The 19,992-nt window shown below is 33.7% G+C and overlaps 1 protein-coding gene and 1 long non-coding RNA gene across 15 annotated transcripts in view; one reads left to right on the top strand and one right to left on the bottom strand.

The window, feature by feature from the left end:
- Positions 1-19,992, bottom strand: part of bun (bunched) — a 594,108-nt gene that overhangs the window by 325,643 nt on the left and 248,473 nt on the right. The gene's annotated exons all lie outside the window — the stretch shown is intronic.
- On the top strand, positions 9,572-19,354 carry LOC137240920 (uncharacterized). The gene is made up of 5 exons (XR_010949860.1): positions 9,572-9,880; positions 15,965-16,176; positions 18,324-18,500; positions 18,591-18,791; positions 18,853-19,354. It is a non-coding gene; the product is annotated as an uncharacterized lncRNA (long non-coding RNA).

Below are 19,992 nucleotides of genomic sequence, written 5' to 3'. Positions count from 1 at the left end.
CTCGACATTCTTACTTAATCGCTGTATGGACAGTATTTATACACTTGTTTTTTTTACTTGTGACTTTTTTGTTGATTATATTGCTTCAATGACATTTAACTCAAAACATTATTATACATATTATTCTGTTCGCAATATTTTATTTTTCAACGAGACATCAAGAACACGGCTTCTCGAATCCCGAATTACTCGTAATACTCGCGATCTTCTCGACTTTCAATTTAGTCGCTGCATTGGCAATATTCTATACATTTCGGGATTTTTTACTTGTTGTTTTGCGAACATTTTGGCTTGTGCTCCAGAAGAAATCGTAAACTACATATATATAAAATAGCCAATGAATCGTTAAGTTGAATGTCGAGAAGCTCGCGAGCCTTACGATTAATTCGAGATTCGAGAATCTCGCGAGCCTTACGAATAATTCGAGATTCGAAAACCTCCGAGCCTTACGAGTAATTCGAGAATCTGGCAAGAAGCGAGACCCGCGAGAAATCTTTTCTCGAACATGTTCGAGAAATCGTAAGCTTTAGTTTATTTGAAACCAACTTATAGTTAGCAGAAGCAAAAGACCAAAGTCTGAACGTGGTTGAAAAATGGGAATCTAAAATAATAAAACACTCTACGGTGTAATAATTACCGAAGAAACAAATATTATCCCTGATGAAGTAATGGAAACTTTAAAATTGGTTTACTAAAACGAAACAATTACAAAATAATCACTACTTAAAAATAAAAGCTACAGGTTTTATGGGATATAAATGGCTTTGGTTAGCTGCATTCCACACGCAAAGAAATAATCAGATATTTCACTTAAAGAGCATGCTTTCATAAGCTGGAACTAAGAAAAATTTATCGATAAGCAAGGAACGTCACAACTTCCTACGGAAAGGTATAACAGTATAAAACACATGCATAGCATTATGAATTCTTTAGTTCCCTGCAAATGCCCGTTGTCTAAAATATCTCCGAAAGTTGTAAAAATACACCACTGTCCTATCAACAAAGCGCTATTTGCAGGCACATAAATGACAGACAGTTGCCAGAGTATTAGTAGACGGCAAAGCGCTTGCGCTTTAAACGAGCACTGTGAGAATTTTAAATTGTCGTGCAGAAATTTCGTAAACGAAGAGCAAAAGCAATACTTCGGTAAAAAGTTTGATGATAGCTACTTGCTGGTGGCAGGTGGCTGGCATCTGGGTGCCGTAAAGAACTAGGAATGATATGCATACCTAAATTTCTGCAAAATAAGTAAATCGTTATAAAAAAAAAAAGATACACAAATAAAGGCATACGTACTTAACATAAATTGCAATGATGACTGCGATTTTAGATTAGACAAATACACAAATAAATTTAAGTGTGTGTGTGGAGTTGTTTGCAGTGCGATGCGAATTCGGGTAAAACATGTCTGCTGGTAGCTTAAACGTGGAATAGTAGTATACCTACAGGCGTTTCGTGCAAGCGGTCTGCTTCGAAATGCCGTATACCCACCCACCCAACCAATTCACAATCTAAACATAAGATGCGGCGCCAAAGACAAATTCGTCAAGGATAAGATTTTGCCATTTTTTTGGCTTTTCATTGATAAGTGACAAAGCGTTTCAGAAACTAAACCCAATTTGAAGGACAAAAAGAAAAGAAAATAATTAATAATGAATAAAAATGAAATAATTCTGTTAAATAACTAAAGTTTTGATCATTAGATTATTTTAAACTTGTCTATTTTTCCAAAGTTGTTATAAGGTTTTGCAAAAATAACGAACAAACCTTTTGAAAACACATACATTCAGCACACCGAACAAAAAAATAACAGCGCCATTTCTTTTCATATTTCGTCAATTTAGTTTTTGTTTTATTTTCCATATCTTAAGGAAAACTTTCTTGTAACTGAACCTATGCAAACTAATCTCAAAAACAATTTCGAAAAAATTCGAAAATTGGTTCCCGTTTTTTTCTGTGTGCAGTTTTGTAGCTCAATAAATTTTACTCAAACATAATACAAACAGAGGTCTCTTAAAATTCGCATTGATTTTTGACAATTTTTCTTTCCGAAGAGTGTTTAAGGTTTTCTGCCATATAACAAAAAATGTTCACATTTTGTATGGAGACCTTAAACACTCTTCGAAAAAAAATTTTCAAAAATCAGTGAGAATTTTGAGAAGAATAATTTGTACTTTGTGGGAATAAAATGGAAAAGAAAAGTAAGAAACTTTATAATGTGTCTGAAATGTTTGTGATTCGTTTGCATAGTTTCAGTTTCAAAATTCATAAAAGTTCATAAAATATCAACAAAAAAAAAAAAAAAAACAAACAAATTTATTGGCGAAATTTGACTAAAAACAGGCATTGCTATTTTTCTGTTTGCTGGTATCCCCACTAGTACAAAAAAACCCTTGAATCTACAAGTACCTAGGGTTTTGATAGTACGTGGCTCTATTTCATGGAATGCGACTGTATTTCCCGATTATTTTTTGGATATACAAGCCAAGCCTTCGATCTTTAGTAATGTCTGAGATTATTTCAGGAATATATTGGTTATAGCCGACAGTACAGTTTTGAAAGAAATAGGCCATGTTTTCAGAAACAAGAAAGAATATTTTTATTTAAGTTTGATGTTGTAAGTAATTTTAGTTTTATTTTTTTATCATCGATGATTTGAGTAATCCAACAAAGCTTTGTGCAAGTAATTTTTTTTTTATTCTTATACAACAAACAAAGTCTTTAATCCTGTGACATTGAGCTATGAATTGATACATTATCTTTACGAGGAATTAATTTCAAATTTTTATATACATACTTCAAAAGAAGTATTTTCATTATTTGTAGCAAACATAAGCTAAACAATTATTTCAAGTTCAATTTTGAAGGTCTTTCTGCTTTACGCTTGTCATGCAACGGCATAGTAGAAAAAGAAGTAATTTGAAGGCTTAAAAAATTAACGCTGGCGACATAAAAAGTATATCCCCCCGCCCGATTATGACGAAGTTAGAATAGCAATAACCAGATTGAAAAACAACAAGGCCGTGGGCGCTGATGGATTGCCTGCGGAGCTATTCAAGTACGGCGGCGAGGAGTTGGTAAGGCGCATGCAGCAGCTTCTTAGCAAAATATGGGCGGAAGAGTGCATGCCCGACGGTTGGAATCTAAGTGTTCTTTGCCCAGTCCACAAGAAGGGGGATACTGCAAAATGCACCAACTATTGTGGAATCAGCCTTCTTAATATCGCATATAAGGTCCTTTCAAGTGTATTGTGCGAAAGATTGAAGCCCACCGTGAACCGACTGATTGGACCTTATCAGTGCGGCTTCAGACCTGGTAAATCTACCATCGCACAGTGTTTCGTGTAAAACAAGCTAGCTGGACAAAAACAAAGTTCTTATTCCAAGAAAAGTGTAATGAGAAATGAAAGAAAACAAACAAAATAACGGGATTTTTGCTTTTTTTTGATATTTTTCTCATATATATTGAGTAATTGAAGTAAGATGGCAGGAGTGGCCGTAAAATGCATTGATTAATTTGCAAAATTCTTGTTGAATATTAAGATTCATATTTCTTTTAAGTGAACACTTTTACATAATTTTTTTGATGGATTCTAAGCTCGAAAGGTAAGTAACATTTTTTAATGGTAATTCTTTCACAATTAGAGTATTTTCAATATATTTAACATTCCGTTATTAAGAAGAAAAGGTATTTTTTCCCTATATTTTTAACTTTAGGGACAAAAAAGTTACATAACTACATCCGGGATTAATTTTACATATGTTATAGTCGCAAGTATTCTCTAATAGTCGACAGAAAAAACCATTGCGAATTCTTTGCACATCTATTTTTAATTTTTTTTTTGTAGATTTAGTTATCTCTACATATCAAATAGGATGTATGTACGTACCAGCTCCGACGAGATATTTGAACCTTTAAAGCTGATCTACAAACGGCAAAACCAATATCCTGGTACAGGGAACAAACACGTAGCCATAAAACATACAAAATAAACGCGCAAGGTCAACAAGATTACACCAAAAGCAAAAAGGCGAAGATCATTGACTTCAACCTGCCATAACCTACCGCACCAGTCACCAAGGCATAAAAACAGGTTCATACAAAGGATTGATGAAGATAAACCAAAACCAGGTTTCGGCAATACCAATGACGGCAACACTGCTCGTAGGTTTTTCGAAAATTCTGAGGCTAGTGCTGAGATTACGGGATTGGATGTAACGCTCATCAAAAGATTCGACACTCTCCTTCGCGCATTAGCATCTGGGTACAATATAAATATCCAAAAATTTGAAACATTTGCGGTCGAGACTAAAAAACTATACATAGATCTCTATCCGTGGTTTAATATGCCTGTTACAGTTCATAAATTCTTAGTGCATAGTACTGATATTATAAAATCAGCAATTTTACCTATTGGTCAACTTTCCGAGGAAGCACAGGAAGCCCGTAACAAAGATTTGAGACGATTCAGGGCTGATAACACACAAAAGCAGTCGCGTGAAGCCACGAATAGAGATCTTATGAATATGTTGCTTATAACATCGGATCGTTTAGTTAACAGTTTTAGGGAGATACCTAAGAAAAAATTTAAAAGTCTGACTGCAGAAGTCTTAAATTTACTGTCCCCCGATAATGTTGAGGAGTCAATAAATACCCAGTTGTTTCAAGCTTTCACAGTAGTGTTGCTGATGTTCATGACTATTCCACAAGTGACTCATAAAATGAAAGTGATGATAGCGAATAATAACATAATTATAAAAGATAACCTACCCTATAACTTTTTGTTGGATCAGGTTTTATTCAATTTAAATCTATTGTCTTTTCTACTTTGTAGGATACTTTACTTTTAAGTTTTTGTAATAAGTAATTTTCACATAATTAATTTAATTATTTACATTGTTATTATTATTATTGTAATTCACTTTTACATTCCTGACTGGTACTATAAAATAATTCTGTAAAAATTGTAGTGCCAGGATAAATACTCAAATAAATACAAAATATGTATGTACATATGTACATTCACTCACATAAATAAGTAGACACCCCTTTTTGGATAATTCTTACAATTTTCGCTTTGGAAAATTTATTTTAACTAATTTCCCATAAGAAAATGTGTCACGATCTATAACAAAAACTAAATTATATTTAAAAAATTCGACGAATTTTCATAAAAAATTTTAAGTTTTTTTTTCCGAATTTTTAGAATTTTTTAGAGTATTGAGATTTGTATTCCATTCAATTTAAGTACAATAAAGTAATATTCTTAAGTCCTTTAAATTTTTTTGGATCTATGGCACTTATTCACATGAGTCACTGTATATGAAATAAGCAAATGTATGCATATGAAGTAAAATTTTGGAAAAAAATAAAAAAAAGAGCATAGAAACACTGTGCATCGACCAGATTTTCACAATGCGTCAAATCTTGGAAAAACCCGTGAAAAAAGAATCGACACACTTCACCTCTTCGTCGACTTTAAAGCCCCCCGCAAAACTTATACGGCTGTGCAAAATGACGTTGAGCAACACCATCAGCTCAGTCAGAATTGGGAAGGACCTCGCCGAGCCGTTCGAAACTAAACGAGGTTTCAGACAGGGTGACCCCCTATCGTGCGATTTCTTTAATTTGATGCTGGAGAAAATTATACTAGCTGCAGAACTTAACCGCACTGGAATATACTATAAAAGCGTGCAATTACTGGCATATGCTGATGACATTGATATCATCGGCCTAAACATCCGCGCTGTTAGCTCTGCTTACTCCAAACTGGAAAAAGAAGCGGTAAAGATGGGTTTGATGGTGAATGAGGACAAAACGAAGTACCTGCTGTCATCGAGCAAAGAGTCAGCGCATATGCGCCTTGGCAACCACGCTACTGTTGGCAGCCATAATTTCGAAATAGTAAAAGACTTCGTTTATTTGGGAACCAGCATCAACACTAGCAACAACATCAGCACTGAAATCCAGCGAAGAATCAATCTTGCCAATAAATGCTACTTTGGACTAGGTAGGCAATTGAAAAGTAAAGTCCTCTCTCGGCGAACGAAAATCATACTCTACAAGTCACTTATCATACCCGTCCTGCTATATGGGGCAGAAGCATGCACCATGACAACAGCAGATGAAGCGGCTTTGGGAGTGTTCGAGAGAAAAGTTCTTCGACAGATTTATGGAACTCTACGCGTTGGCGATGGCGAGTACCGAAGAAGATTTAATGATGAGCTGTACGAGATATACGCAGACATCAACATAGTCCAGCGAATTAAAACGCAGCGGCTGCGCTGGCTAGGCCATGTTATGCGAATGAAAGATGAAGCTCCGGCCAAGAAAGTGTTTCTATCGGAACCCGCCTATGGAAGCAGAGGTAGAGGGCGGCCCCCACTCCGTTGGAAGGACCAGGTGGAAAACGATTTAAACTCCCTTGGTGTGACCAATTGGCGCCGGTTGGCGGAGCGAAGGAGCGACTGGCGCGCCTTGTTGGACGGTCATAACAGTTTAGACGGTTAAGCGCCAATTAAGTAAATAAGTAAGACATAAAAAGTTCTCATCCTTGCACATGCGGCTAAATCTAATGTGGGAACAATAAATTTAGAGATATATTTATAAATACGACCGCAAATATACAGCAGCGAACGGAAAAAGAGCACTGGCAACTTTCTTTTCAAATTTCGTCATTTACACTCTTTTTGTATGAATTAAGCGGGGGTTGCCCTTATTGCTTTTTTAAATGTATGAAAAAATTTATTTGAATTTTTAATTTAAAATTGATTGAATAATTTGGCTAAAATTTAAACAACGTGACATTAGGACGGTCAAGGCGACAGCTATTTCGATTATACCTTGTAAGTCTCTTCAAAGACTTCTCCCGGGAGTGGGATTTGAACGCGCACTCCTATGATGGTTGAATTGTTACAAACGTATTCAGCCACTGTCGCCTTGTCCGTCGGATATCACGTTGTTTAAAATTTTCGCAAATTAGTCAATAAACTCTTTTCTTTTTTCAATATTTTAAGTCAGAACATCTATGAATTTCGAAAAAATTACAAAATTTTAGGAAAACTGCAAACTTTTCATTTGGAGTTCTTCGAATTTTTTTGAGTATGCAGGTTTTTAGTCTCTAGTTTAATCTAACAAAGTAAAAGTTATAGGTTTCTCAAGATTCGTATTGATTTTTTGAAATTTTTTTATTTATATTGAAAAAAATCTAAAACACCCCTTCAAAAAAAAAAAACAAAAAAAATGTCGAAAGACAATTTGAATTTTGAGAGAACTCTAACTCTTTGTCAGACTAGATTAAGCTAAAAAAAAAACTGCATACTTAAATAAAACAAGAATACAAAGAAAAAATTCGAAATTTTTGTAAAATTTGGAGTTTTTTCGAAAATATTTTCGAGACTGGTTTGTATTGTTCAAGTTAGAAAACTGCATACTGAAATAAAAAAGAGAATACAAAGAAAAAATTCAAAATTTTCGTAAATTTTGGAATTTTTTCTAAAACATTTTCGAGACTGGTTGTAAATGTTTCTCAAATATCACAAAAAAAATTACCACTATTTTTCTTTTCGCTGCTGTATTTGAAACAAAATGCCTCTAGATGGCGCTGGTGTTCTAATATTAAGGGAATTCGTAGTAAGGTACTCATATTGAGAAAAACGTTATTCAAAGTAAAAAGTAGATAATGATAACAGTACGCAAAATATGACGTAAAAGTCGTCTAAACTCTAAAAAACGCAGACAATTTTTCCTAAAACAAGGAGATCTATGCAGCGCTAAACAAAGAGATTCCTTTGAAGAAATATTGTTTTGATGCCGTGCTGCTGTGTTTTCCACTCAAATAAAGGTAGGCAGACAACTTCGCCTCATTGTAAGATGGTCTTTAAGGGAAAAATGGTCGATGTATTCTACATCGCTTGGGCCCATCATGAGCACCACTGTATAGATTTGCACTTTCAAGCCCTGAAGGGAAGTCAGTAACTAGTGATTCAAAATTCCTAGCTCAGAACTAGACCTAAAGTGCCAAATAAGTGCTAGTTCGATTGAAGCTAGATTTTCCCTGGTTCAAAAATCGGCATCTTGGGTTTACATATTTCATATTTAAGATATACTTGATAAATAGATAGCCTAATAAAACTAGCTTTAAAGAGCTTCGCCTATGAGTGTGCCTTCTTTCCCTATACCTTAAAAGAAAAAGGGAATAAAATCGTACTAGTATAAGCAGTATGTAGAATTTCGGTCTGTTTCGGAAATAACCCAATAAAATCAACAAAAGAGCTAGATTTAAACTATATATTTTTATACTAGGTAGGAACATTCGAACTAGTACCATTAAACCAACTAGTTCTAAAGTGGAAATATGTATCTAGTTCGAAACTATAGAAAAAGTAATGCAACGGGGACAATTTCCAATGCCTAGGACATCGCCATGTCAAATTCGCTAGTTGAAAGCATGTAGAAGAGATAGAGGGCGAACTAGTAGTGGTTCCACGTGCACTAGAAGCGCACCTGTTTTGAAGTAGAGATTTTCCATTCGGGGAGTTTACAAAGAAAATTTTATTATAAGATTGCGCAAGACAAGAAAGTTTGATCAGCATTCTTTGTTTATGACTGTTTTGATCAACCTAATTTAGTATATGGCTATATTTTCTGTGGTCGCAATATATTATTGCTCCAACAGATGGTTCAAGGACGCGTAAAATTGCATCGATCATCAATAAAAATAGTTTAAAGTCATTATAATGACAAAATGAACATTTGTGTTTTATTATTCTTAATATAAATTTGTCATTCTTCATTAACATGAAGTGCCATGAAAATAGATTAATTACAGTTGTAATTAAATGCAACGGAAATTTTTAAAAATGGAAAATTACAGCGAAAAATTCTAAGTTGTTAGTAGCTAATTATGAAAATGAATGGTAGTTTGAAGAAACAACAATTTTGTGTGCAATGATTAAGTAGTAAAAGTATTACACGTAAGAATTATAAAATTTTTAAAACAGAGCTATAAAAATTAAGACAAAAAGTCATATGAATAACTTAATTACTATCTATGTACATTGGCGACTCATTGTCTGACACAGCTGCATCAAATTTGGTATGCAATTGTAATTTTATTTTATTACACAAATACTTGCTATGTATATTAATGACATACATAGCAAGTCTACTTAGATTGTCAATATAATGCAATAAGATTTTAAATATAGAAAAGTCAAATTCGAAATGCGCAATAAGCTTGCTAACTAATCGAGTGCAGAGAAAGAACAACGGCAATGCATTTAAATTATAGCAATTGATAAACGTCAAGGCTAATACTATTTTCACACACACGGCTTATTGAATAATAAAGGCAGTTTTCTACATTAAGATGCTTATTGAGATCAATCTTCCATACAAGATCGAATCTATAATTATTTCATTAGTGACTAATCGAATGTCTAATGAAATCAAAAGCCCAATGCAACTCTGTTGGGAGCGTTCAGTTTCTTAGTTTTTGGTGTGTTCAGTGCTTAAAAATGTCATTTGTCAAAGTAAATGTTATTGTCTGTCATATAGCATTGTCATTTTATTCGCTTGACATTTCATCCATCATACTAATCGAGCAGCTACTTATGTGTGAAAGCAAAAATTTACGATATCATTAGAAGGTGAAATGAGATCATTTCTGTGTGAAAACAGTATAAGGTGCTGATCTATACGCTTCAATCGTTATTACAAAATGAACAATCAAAGCAACGAAAACAATGAAATCTTTGTGAAATAGATCAATCGTACGTAATAAGATAATGTGAAAAATGCTTCGAAATGAAAAATTAATTTGAAAATGTTCAATGCAAAGGTGAAGACAAATTGTTTTGGGAAGCGTTCCCTAGTTAAGGTTAGTTGAAATTACCAAAATTCTCGACACAATATATCTTCGTCTAAATTTATGCACATTATTTAATTTATTTGTTAAAAAGAAACAAAGGCATTAACATACTTCCATACATGAATAAAAATACCTATTTATGGCCAAAATTATACAAAATTTTTTTTGCAAATGTACAAAGATTCCATTTTTTTTTGTTTTTTAGTAGAAAATGTATTTTAGAATGTATTTTTCTAGCCCATTAGACTTTAGTAGATATGTAATGGAGCTATTAAGTAAACACTGTAAACCACACTTTGACAGCATGTACATATGTACAGCATCGGATACGAAAATAGATAATTTAAGAAAGAACTTCTATTAATCTTGAAACTGAAACTATGCAAACTAATTTCAAAAACGTCGATAAATTCGAAAGAAAAGCTCCAAAGTCAAAAACTGATTCCAATTTTGAGAAATCTATAAATTGTACTTTCCCTGCCAGCATTCTTTATCGCGCAAGTCACTTATTCGTTAGAACATTTCTGAAGATAGCCTTTGTTTCGAAATATTATCAGCCTTCGAACAGAACTGTGCACGCAATGCGAAACGACATTCAGATACGAAAGCGATACAGAATTTAGAAACTATTTCGATAGGAATAGAAGTAACTAAAGCGATAAGACGAAAAGTGTCGAGGAAGATAGTATTTTTGTATCGTGAATGTAACTAATTCGATAGGATATTTTGGAAAGTTGACAAAGAAAATTCATAATGATGTGAGAAAATCTTTTAACAAAAGTGAGCAGGTTGCCATTTCTGAGGCGAAGAGTGAAAGCGTTGACAATAATTTTTCCAAAGCTGGAATGAGATTAAACGCCACGGGGAAGTCAGGTAATCCAAAAATGCAAGTGAATTCGTGCCCATACACAATACTGCGCTTTCGTTTCTTGCAAGATAATAGAATAGAAAAAACTAATGTGATTTGCTCACTTTTTTAATATTTACAAAAAAGAAAAAAAAAAAATGTTTGGGCCATGCACCATAACATCGTCTTCAGGAAATGAAAAACATTTAATTGATATTAAAGAAAAATTACAAAGTTTTTTCTATTCTATTATCTTGCAAGAAACGAAAGCGCAGTATTGTGTATGGGCACGAATTCACTTGCATTTTTGGATTACCTGACTTCCCCGTGGCGTTTAATCTCATTCCAGCTTTGGAAAAATTATTGTCAACGCTTTCACTCTTCGCCTCAGAAATGGCAACCTGCTCACTTTTGTTAAAAGATTTTCTCACATCATTATGAATTTTCTTTGTCAACTTTCCAAAATATCCTATCGAAGTCAGGTAATCCAAAAATGCAAGTGAATTCGTGCCCATACACAATACTGCGCTTTCGTTTCTTGCAAGATAATAGAATAGAAAAAACTAATGTGATTTGCTCACTTTTTTAATATTTACAAAAAAGAAAAAAAAAAATGTTTGGGCCATGCACCATAACATCGTCTTCAGGAAATGAAAAACATTTAATTGATATTAAAGAAAAATTACAAAGTTTATAAACGGCGATGGTTACTAGAACATGTTTCTGAATTTCACTTCTTCATCAGTAGCTTTTCGGGAGCTGAGTATTTAACTCGAAATCTCCAATATTTATATTTTATACTAGTGTAAAGATACCGCTCTTGTAACGCGCCTATAATTATTCCACACAAGTAGAATTAAAAAGCATATAGAAAAAGTATGTACCTAAATGGCGAATAAAGGAATAACAACAAAAAGGCAGCACAAAGTTTCAGTTACAAAATTCATAAAATTATTTTGTTGAATTATCGAAAATAAAAAAAGGAATTTAATTTACGAAATTAAATATATTTAATTGCCACTGCTATTCTTCTGTTCACTACAGTATGCAACAGTATGCAATTTCTGAACTTTGTGTTGCCGCCAAAACTAAGTGGCTGTACATTTCTTCTTTTTCGCCATCAGTCACGGAAAATGATATAATTGAATATGTTTCCAAACATTCTGGGATACAGAAAGTGTTGATTTCATGCCACAATCTTATTAAGAATGGTACTGCCGTGGAATCACTAAAACGAATCACGTTTAAACTAGGTGTTCCCGAATCCTGGTTCAACAGTATGCTCAAACCTGAGCTTTGGCCTGCTGGTGTGGCTGTTTGCCCTTTTCGGTTCCGCCAAAAATCGGTTCTTCGGAAATCGTAACCATTGAATCTAACGTGGGTATTCTTAGACCTATTGAGTTAAAATCTAAATATACGCTTTATTATCAAAATGTAAGTGGAATGCGTATGAAATCATCGCAATTATATAGTAATGTCATTTCACATGAATATGATATAATAGCTTTGACGGAGACGTGGTTGACTGAAAATTTTTCATCTAATGAGTGTTTCGATTATTATTGTTATGTATATCGTAATGATCGTTGCTCTAACGCCACCGGGTTTGAAAGGGGTGGTGGTGTCCTAATTGCGGTTAGATCTGATCTATGTAGTAGACAAATCAATATTGATTATTATAACGGTGACGTGGAACAAATTTTATATGCGTTACGTTTACTAGTAATAAAAAAGTAATTTTTCTATTGTCCTATATTCCACCAAGCAGTGACATCGCTATGTATCAGAAGCATATGGATAATTTAAGTCGGGTTGTCAATAATGCTAATCCGATTTCAATTTAAGTAATATATCTTGGTCTAATGATTGTAATACTTTACCTGCAAATATTAAATCCGACATCGATATGCTAGTTGTTAGCACCTTATTTTCATACGGTCTGAAACAATATAGCTCTCAACCAAATAAGAATGGTAGGTTCTCAGATCTAGTTTTTGGATCTGCTGATTTAAAAATATCATGCCTTGAGTGTCCATTTCCAATTTTGGAAAATAGTTTTCACCATAGTGCTTTGGCTATAAATTTTGGTTTTTATAAAAAACCCGCCGAATCTACGTTGGAATATAATTATTTCAAGGCCGATCGTGTGGCGATAAACAAGTTCCTCGTAGCTACTGATTGGACCTTTCTTAACTTCTCCGGAAACCCGGAGACCTCCTATGAAATTTTTAGGAGGAGGCTTTTACTAGCCCTTTGGAGTTTCGTACCTCTAAAAAGTAAGGTTTTATTGAATAGGCCACCCTGGTTTAATCTAAAACTAAATAATCTTATTTTCTTTCTTTTTATTATTAATATATATGTGTGGCCTAGAGTTCGGAAATTCTTCTTGATCTAAATAATCTTAAAAATAGAAAAAATAAAGCTTTTGAAAAACATAGGAAGAGCTGTAAAGAAATTGATCGACTTAGCTATATAAGACTTAAAAAGCAATTCGATTTCCTTAATAGTTGTCTTTTTAAGCAATATATGCTTAAACTCGAATCAAAACTAAAGTCAAAGCCGTCCAGTTTCTGGTCGGTTATTAACTCCAAAAGAAAAACCAATGGCTTTCCAACGACCATGGAGTATGATGGCGAAGAGTCCAGTAATCCACAGGATGCCTGCAACTTATTTGCTAAATCATTCCAAAAAGTTTATTCAAAGTTTACCTCTTCACCTTATCCTATATTTCACTCTGGGTACCAATGCCAAATTTCTAATTTCATTGTTACCGCAGATTATGTTCTTCTGTCAATCTCTAAATTGACAAGTAGTGCAAAATCAGATACTGAGGGGTATTCTCAGATATTTTTCAAAATATGCGCAAACTCCATTGCAGAACCCTTAGCTCATCTCTTTCAAAATTGCCTGAACAGCGGCATTTTTTTGGACTCGTGGAAATTATGCTCCATTAATGCCATATTTAAGTCTGGTAACCGCAATGACATTTGCAACTACAGACCGACTGTTAAACAGAGTGCTCTGGCAAAAATATTCGACCACGTAATTCAACGTAAATTGTTCGATTACGTAGGCAAGGCTATAGTGGAGTGTCAGCATGGATTTTTCCCAGGTATGTCTACTTCCACAAATTTAGCTTTAGTTTCTAATCAAATTGTGGGTGCTTTAGAGAACTCTGAGCAACTGGACGTCATATACACTGACTTCTCGAAAGCATTCGACAAGGTTGATCATACTATTCTAGTACGCAAGTTAGCCAAGTATGGAATCAATGGAAACTTGGTGAAATTTTTCACGAGTTTTCTATCGAACAGAAATCTCTATGTGGCAATTGGAGCCGATAAGTCATCTCTACATAATTAATTTAATTTTTAATTTCTCTACGCATGTAAACTATGTCATAACTCGATCTTACGCAATGTTTGCGTTCATACGACGTAATTGTTCCGCATTCACCAGTCCCTACACTATGAAGTCACTATATTGTGCCTTTGTCAGGTCGAAGTTGGAGTATGCGGCTGTCATATGGAGACCCTACCAAATTGGCGTTTCTAATCGGCTTGAGCGTGTTCAGAAAGTTTTTTTACGATTTCCTCTTCGATCTTTAAACTTCTCTGAACCAATGCCTTCATATGAATCTCGATGCCTTTTAATTGATCTAAACACGCTTGCAAATAGACGATCCATTCTATCTTGCTCATTTGTCATTGGCATAATTTCAGGGACTGTTGATTGTCCATCACTTCTTGATAAAATTCAGTTTAATGTACCATGCAGAAACCTCCGACAGTTTGAACCCTTAAAAATTGGGTTTTCTAGAACTATTTATGGTATAAATGCTCCCATATCTAGGGCTTGTGCTGATCTGAATATGTTTTTTAACTCCTCAGGTGCTGACTATACATTTCCTTACGCTGCCTTAATTAACAATCTAAGATCTTATTTTTCTTAGGATTAAGTTAATGTAAAAATTTGCATAATATAGTCTGTAAGAATCTATAAATTCAAAGACTCAAATAAATAAATACATAAATACATAAATACATATAAACGCCTGGTCAGGTATTCCGCAGGGTACCCATTGTGGCCCTCTATTATTCTTAATTTTCATAAATGATTTGCCCCAGCAATTCAAATTCGCAAAATGTTTGATGTTTGCGGACGATGTCAAACTATTTCTGACGATCCGTAATAGCTCTGACTGCACTAACTTGCAATATGATCTGGACTCTTTTGCCGGTTGGTGCGCAGACAATAATTTATTTTTAAATATAAACAAATGCTGCGTTGTGTATTAGTGCAAAAAGACAATTGCGACATTATTTAACTACAAACTAAATGCTAAATCTCTTAATCGTTGTCAAGAGATTAAAGATTTGGGTGTCATTTTTGACTCCAAACTCTCTTTTTCCAGTCATATTGACTTCATTGTTGCAAAGTCCTTTGCAATGGTTGGGTTCATTAGTCGAAACACCAGTGACTTTAAGGACCCTATGACGTTGAAGCCACTTTATATCTCCTTGGTCAGAAGTCGCCTTGAATATTGTTCAATAATATGGAATCATTTTTATGAATCTACCTCCTATAAAATTGAAAGAGTTCAAAAAGTTTTTACGAAAATTGCTTTACGGATGCTTCACTAACCAGACGGTCTGCCATCGTATACCAGCAGGCACAAATTGCTTGGTCTTCACGCTTTGCACGACAGAAGAACTTGTATCTCACTGATGCTTGCTTATAATGTAATAAACTTGAGCATAAATTGCTCCGATTTATCTAATTTGTTCATTCCATATATTCCACTGCGTGATCTTCGGCATAATAGATTATTCATCGAAATTCATAAAACGAATTATGCTATGAATGAACCTATAACTAGGACTATACATCTAGCAAATCGATTCAGTAATGTTCTTAATTTTAATAACAGCTTATATAAGTTGAAGCTTGAATTGTTTTCTATTTTTAACTAGTCTGTAAGAAAGCATGTACTTTTAAACTGAATGAATTAAATAAATAAATAAAAAAGTATGTGCGTTAAAAAGATTAGTGACCCCATGAGTACGGAGAAGACATTACTGGTAAAAACTCAATACCTTTTTAACTCGAATTTGGTGGCTGTTTTAGCTTGTCTCACAAATACCATGCAACGAGTAGATATAAACGTAGTCAAAATTTTATATTTTCATTGCGAAAATAATCTGAGCATCTATTCTTTGTTTTATTTTTTTGTTTTCAAATTTCAGTCTCAACATAAACTTCAGCGCAACAGAAAATTAAACATCCTAATGTATGCATATATTTCGAAATACAATTTCAACAGGTATGCAAGCACTAATATTGTTTGTTTGCCATGTGATTAGATTAAAATGCATTGGTGTCATCTAAAACGGGATCAAGTAATTTATTGATAGCTTACAAAATGTTGAGATAATTATAAATTACAAGAGTTTAGTAGGTAAGTACAGTGCATGCCCATTTAAATATTTTTTCTTTATATATATGTACATCTTTATCAGGGCGAATGGAGGTGAGATTCTTAAACGCCTATCACGCCCAAGACCACACGTGCGAAGTTCTGGCTTAACTGCACTTCCATATGCCCTCACATATAAGTTCGATTCATATAAACGTGCAAAGAAAAAGCACTTTCATATGAAACTTAGGCACTTCGGTATGATATTCAAATTTACACTAACTGACAACAAATTTTTAAAAAATATTTTAGCACAGAAATATTTTAAAAATTTATTCATCCAGGGGACCATTTAAATTCTTTAAACATTTAAAATATTTTTTTTTTTTTTTTTCAATTTAATGAAGTTTCAGTGTACATATAATTTTGTATATGTATTGTGATTTGCACTTCAATATATCGAAAGTAGTACTAAGTAGTTTATACCGTTACGGAATACCGTTATGCGAACAAAGTCAATATCTCTGTGAGCTCTGCTCAGCTGAGTATAATAAATACAAGGTGCAATATGCCTCCCGAAGATATTTAGACCGAGCTTCTCTTCCAATTTGCGTCGTGCTCCTTTTTTAATTTTTCCTAGGGAGGGACCTACATATTTTATGCTGATTTCGTACAATATCCACAAGTGATGAGTTTTCACTTAGAAGCTTTTAATGGCAGAGATACACCCGGAGTGTTTGCCAAATTACTGCCGAGGGGCGACCCCACTTAGGAAAACGAAAGTTTGGACGCCTATTTCACGATAATCTTCAACGTTCACTTTGAAAAGCCTTCAGTAAAGTAGATTTATTTTTGTGGAATTTTACCAATCCGATTGATTATGTTCTCCAGTGACTTACGAACCCTACACTAATTAGATAAAGTGAAAGCAATTTCTGAGAAAAGTTCACTCCACATACACAATCATATACATAAAGTTTAAGTAATAAAGTTTAAGAAGTACAGTGGCTCACAAAAGTATTTGGCATCACATCATACATATGTGCACAAATTTCGAATATCTCAACTCCCACTAAGGTCCGGCTTTTCAGTGGGGTTTTAAATTCCGGTAAAAGTTGACTAGGGTTTAACCCTGCCACTTCGGCAGCTTAACTTTAGCTGGAATTTAAAACCACTCTGAAAAACCAGACTTAAGCAAACATATTTCACTCCGAGTGTATTTCTGCCATGATAACCTTCTCAGTGAATTTTTTTATTTATAGCCAACATGTTAGCAAATAAAATTTGATGTAAAATTTGTCATACCGTTGGGAAATAGCCGTTTTCACTAATTGATCAATTTTTGTTTCGAAAATATTTTGAACATAAAGAAGACACGAGAAGCTCAGTGCGTTAGCCGAATGAAGAAATGCAGTTGATTTACTAATCACATCATTACACATCTTTCCGCTAACGCACTGATTTGCATTCGTTCGTAACATATTGTGCTTATTATAAGAAAGTTTAAAACCTAATACTTAACTATTACAGAAATATATGGGCTACTTTTTATTTTGAGAAACAATCGTTATAGGGCTAAATGTTTTTTTTTTTTTTTTTTTAAGAAAGTTGGCTCCCGATCCGTTCAGTAGTATCCCAGATTACCTCTCTCCAAAATTTAACAATTTGATTTATAATTGTTGAAGAACGCACTACTTCAGACCGCATTTGCCAAAACCGCCCTCTATGAGCATAAATTCAATACATTTTGACGTTAGATCGGGCGTTTATGAAAAAAGTCTGAAAAAGGTCATTTTCGAAACGGCAGCCGAGTTAAGGTGAGATTAAACTCAGCAGTCTAAATAATAAAATATTAAAATACTTTTGTGTGCCACTGCACCTGTCTTTAAGATAGAAAAGTTGCTTGAAGAACTAAAGTTTGTTAAAGTAGAAAAACAGCGGAAAATTTTAGTAAACGATATATCTGTATATATGTTTTTACCACATTACCGCTCTTCTCTTATTTAGTCATAAAAAACAGTCAACATATGAAAATGTAGAGAGCTGAAAATGCGCATGGCTTTGACTTACATACTCTCTTCATAGGACTGTCTCAGAGTGCTATATAATCTTAATATTTGCCTCCATATTGAGAGCACCATTGATATATACTGTATTTATGTATAACATTTTTATATTTTTATATGTAGGTATGTACAATCTTATCAATAGATTAACAACCTGTTTACCGGCTCTCTAATACATCTTTGAATCTGACAGTAGCCACTGAGAGCATGAGCATATAGGAGCCCGTACACGCTGATCTTCAATCAGGGCTGCCGGAATTGGTACTTTCGTACCAAAACTGGTATTTTAAAAACGATTTGGTAGGTACTTGTTTTCGATTTTGGTACATTTTCCTAGAAAGCGATTATTTACTTATTTTAATTTATTTTTTCATATATTACTTTTGTTAGACAATTAGAAGTGCTGAGATGTAAACGGGACGTTAACCCCTTTAAATCGACAACACTGCCAAAATTATCGCAAAGCCATCGATGTTCGAAAACATCGACTCTCAGTGCGAACTGCGCATCTCTACAATTATTTTTCACTACGCAATAAATAAGCATTTGTAGAACACAGCAAGCATTTCATAGAAATATAGTGATAGATAAGTAAAAACGCTTAACTAATTTAAAGTGCAATAAGTTGATTAAATTTGTGGCTTGTTTGCAGGTTCGTGATCAAAAGACAAAAAGAAAGTTGCAATAGTTCATTTCAAGATGCTTCAAATGAAGAAAGTTTGCCTGAGACGTAAACGTTTGTGCATTTTTGTATCTTAAATTTTTTATGTAATGTCAAATGTTTTTCAGTGCTGATTATAAAAACAAAACTTAGAAATTATTTAGGAGTTAAGACCATCCATAATATTATGGTTTGTGAGGAATTAGTTAGAAATGAATTGCATGGTCTGCTGAAAGAGACTATGAACTTATAAAATAGTTAGTTCATGCTATAAGAAAAAAACATGAAAATATCTGATATATATAAGAAAATGTTAATTTTTGAACTCAGTATTGAAATTATAGATTCGTTTAATTTTTGCATTTCAAGCTTTAATATGCTAAACCATTTTTCTTTAAATTATATATACATATATTTAATGAAGTTAATTTAAGATGTAAATGCTTTGTTTCTTTATTGAAAAAATAAATGATAAAAAACCATTTGTCTTTTATTACTGCGAAAAAATTTTTTGGTACTCTCAATGGCGTTTTGGTACGCTTTTTGGTACGAAAAAAATATGTGAGTGGCAGCGCTGTCTTCAATACAAAGTGCCCAACAAATATAAAAAGTTGTTGCACGTAAACACAAGGGAAACAATAAAAAATACACTCAACTGTAGATTGAAATGAAAAACATATCGAATACGCTACAAGTCGGCTTCCACAGAGTGTCATAATGAGAAAGAGAGTGCAAAGGCATATTTGTTCATATGCCGGAGCAAAGCGGTGTGTGTCGTGTTTGGGGAAGGTTAAATTCATCATATAGCTACATGAAAGCCAACTCAAAACAGGTATTCAAAGTATCAGCATTGCTCAGTTTGACAGCGAACGCCGTTATATGAATATACTTGACAAACATTGTGTCGGATGGTTAATTGTGTGAAATAAATTGTAATAAACCTTTTAATGCGCGCTAGCAAAGTTTTTAACGATTTGGTAAACTAAAAATTAAAGAAACGAACATAATCTTCAGTGAACTTCAAGTGACAAGTCAGGGAACTTTTGACGAGTTGTTGACAGAAAACAGCAAAAACAGTGCAGCCGGCAAACATATGGGAGAGTGATTTACAAAAGCAACATTTTACAAGGC

Source organism: Eurosta solidaginis, chromosome 2, assembly GCF_040869045.1.
Source record: "Eurosta solidaginis isolate ZX-2024a chromosome 2, ASM4086904v1, whole genome shotgun sequence".
Classification (NCBI taxonomy): Eukaryota; Metazoa; Arthropoda; class Insecta; order Diptera; family Tephritidae; genus Eurosta; species Eurosta solidaginis.
Note: the sequence above shows the minus strand (reverse complement) of the source record. Positions and strands in the feature narration are given on the sequence as shown.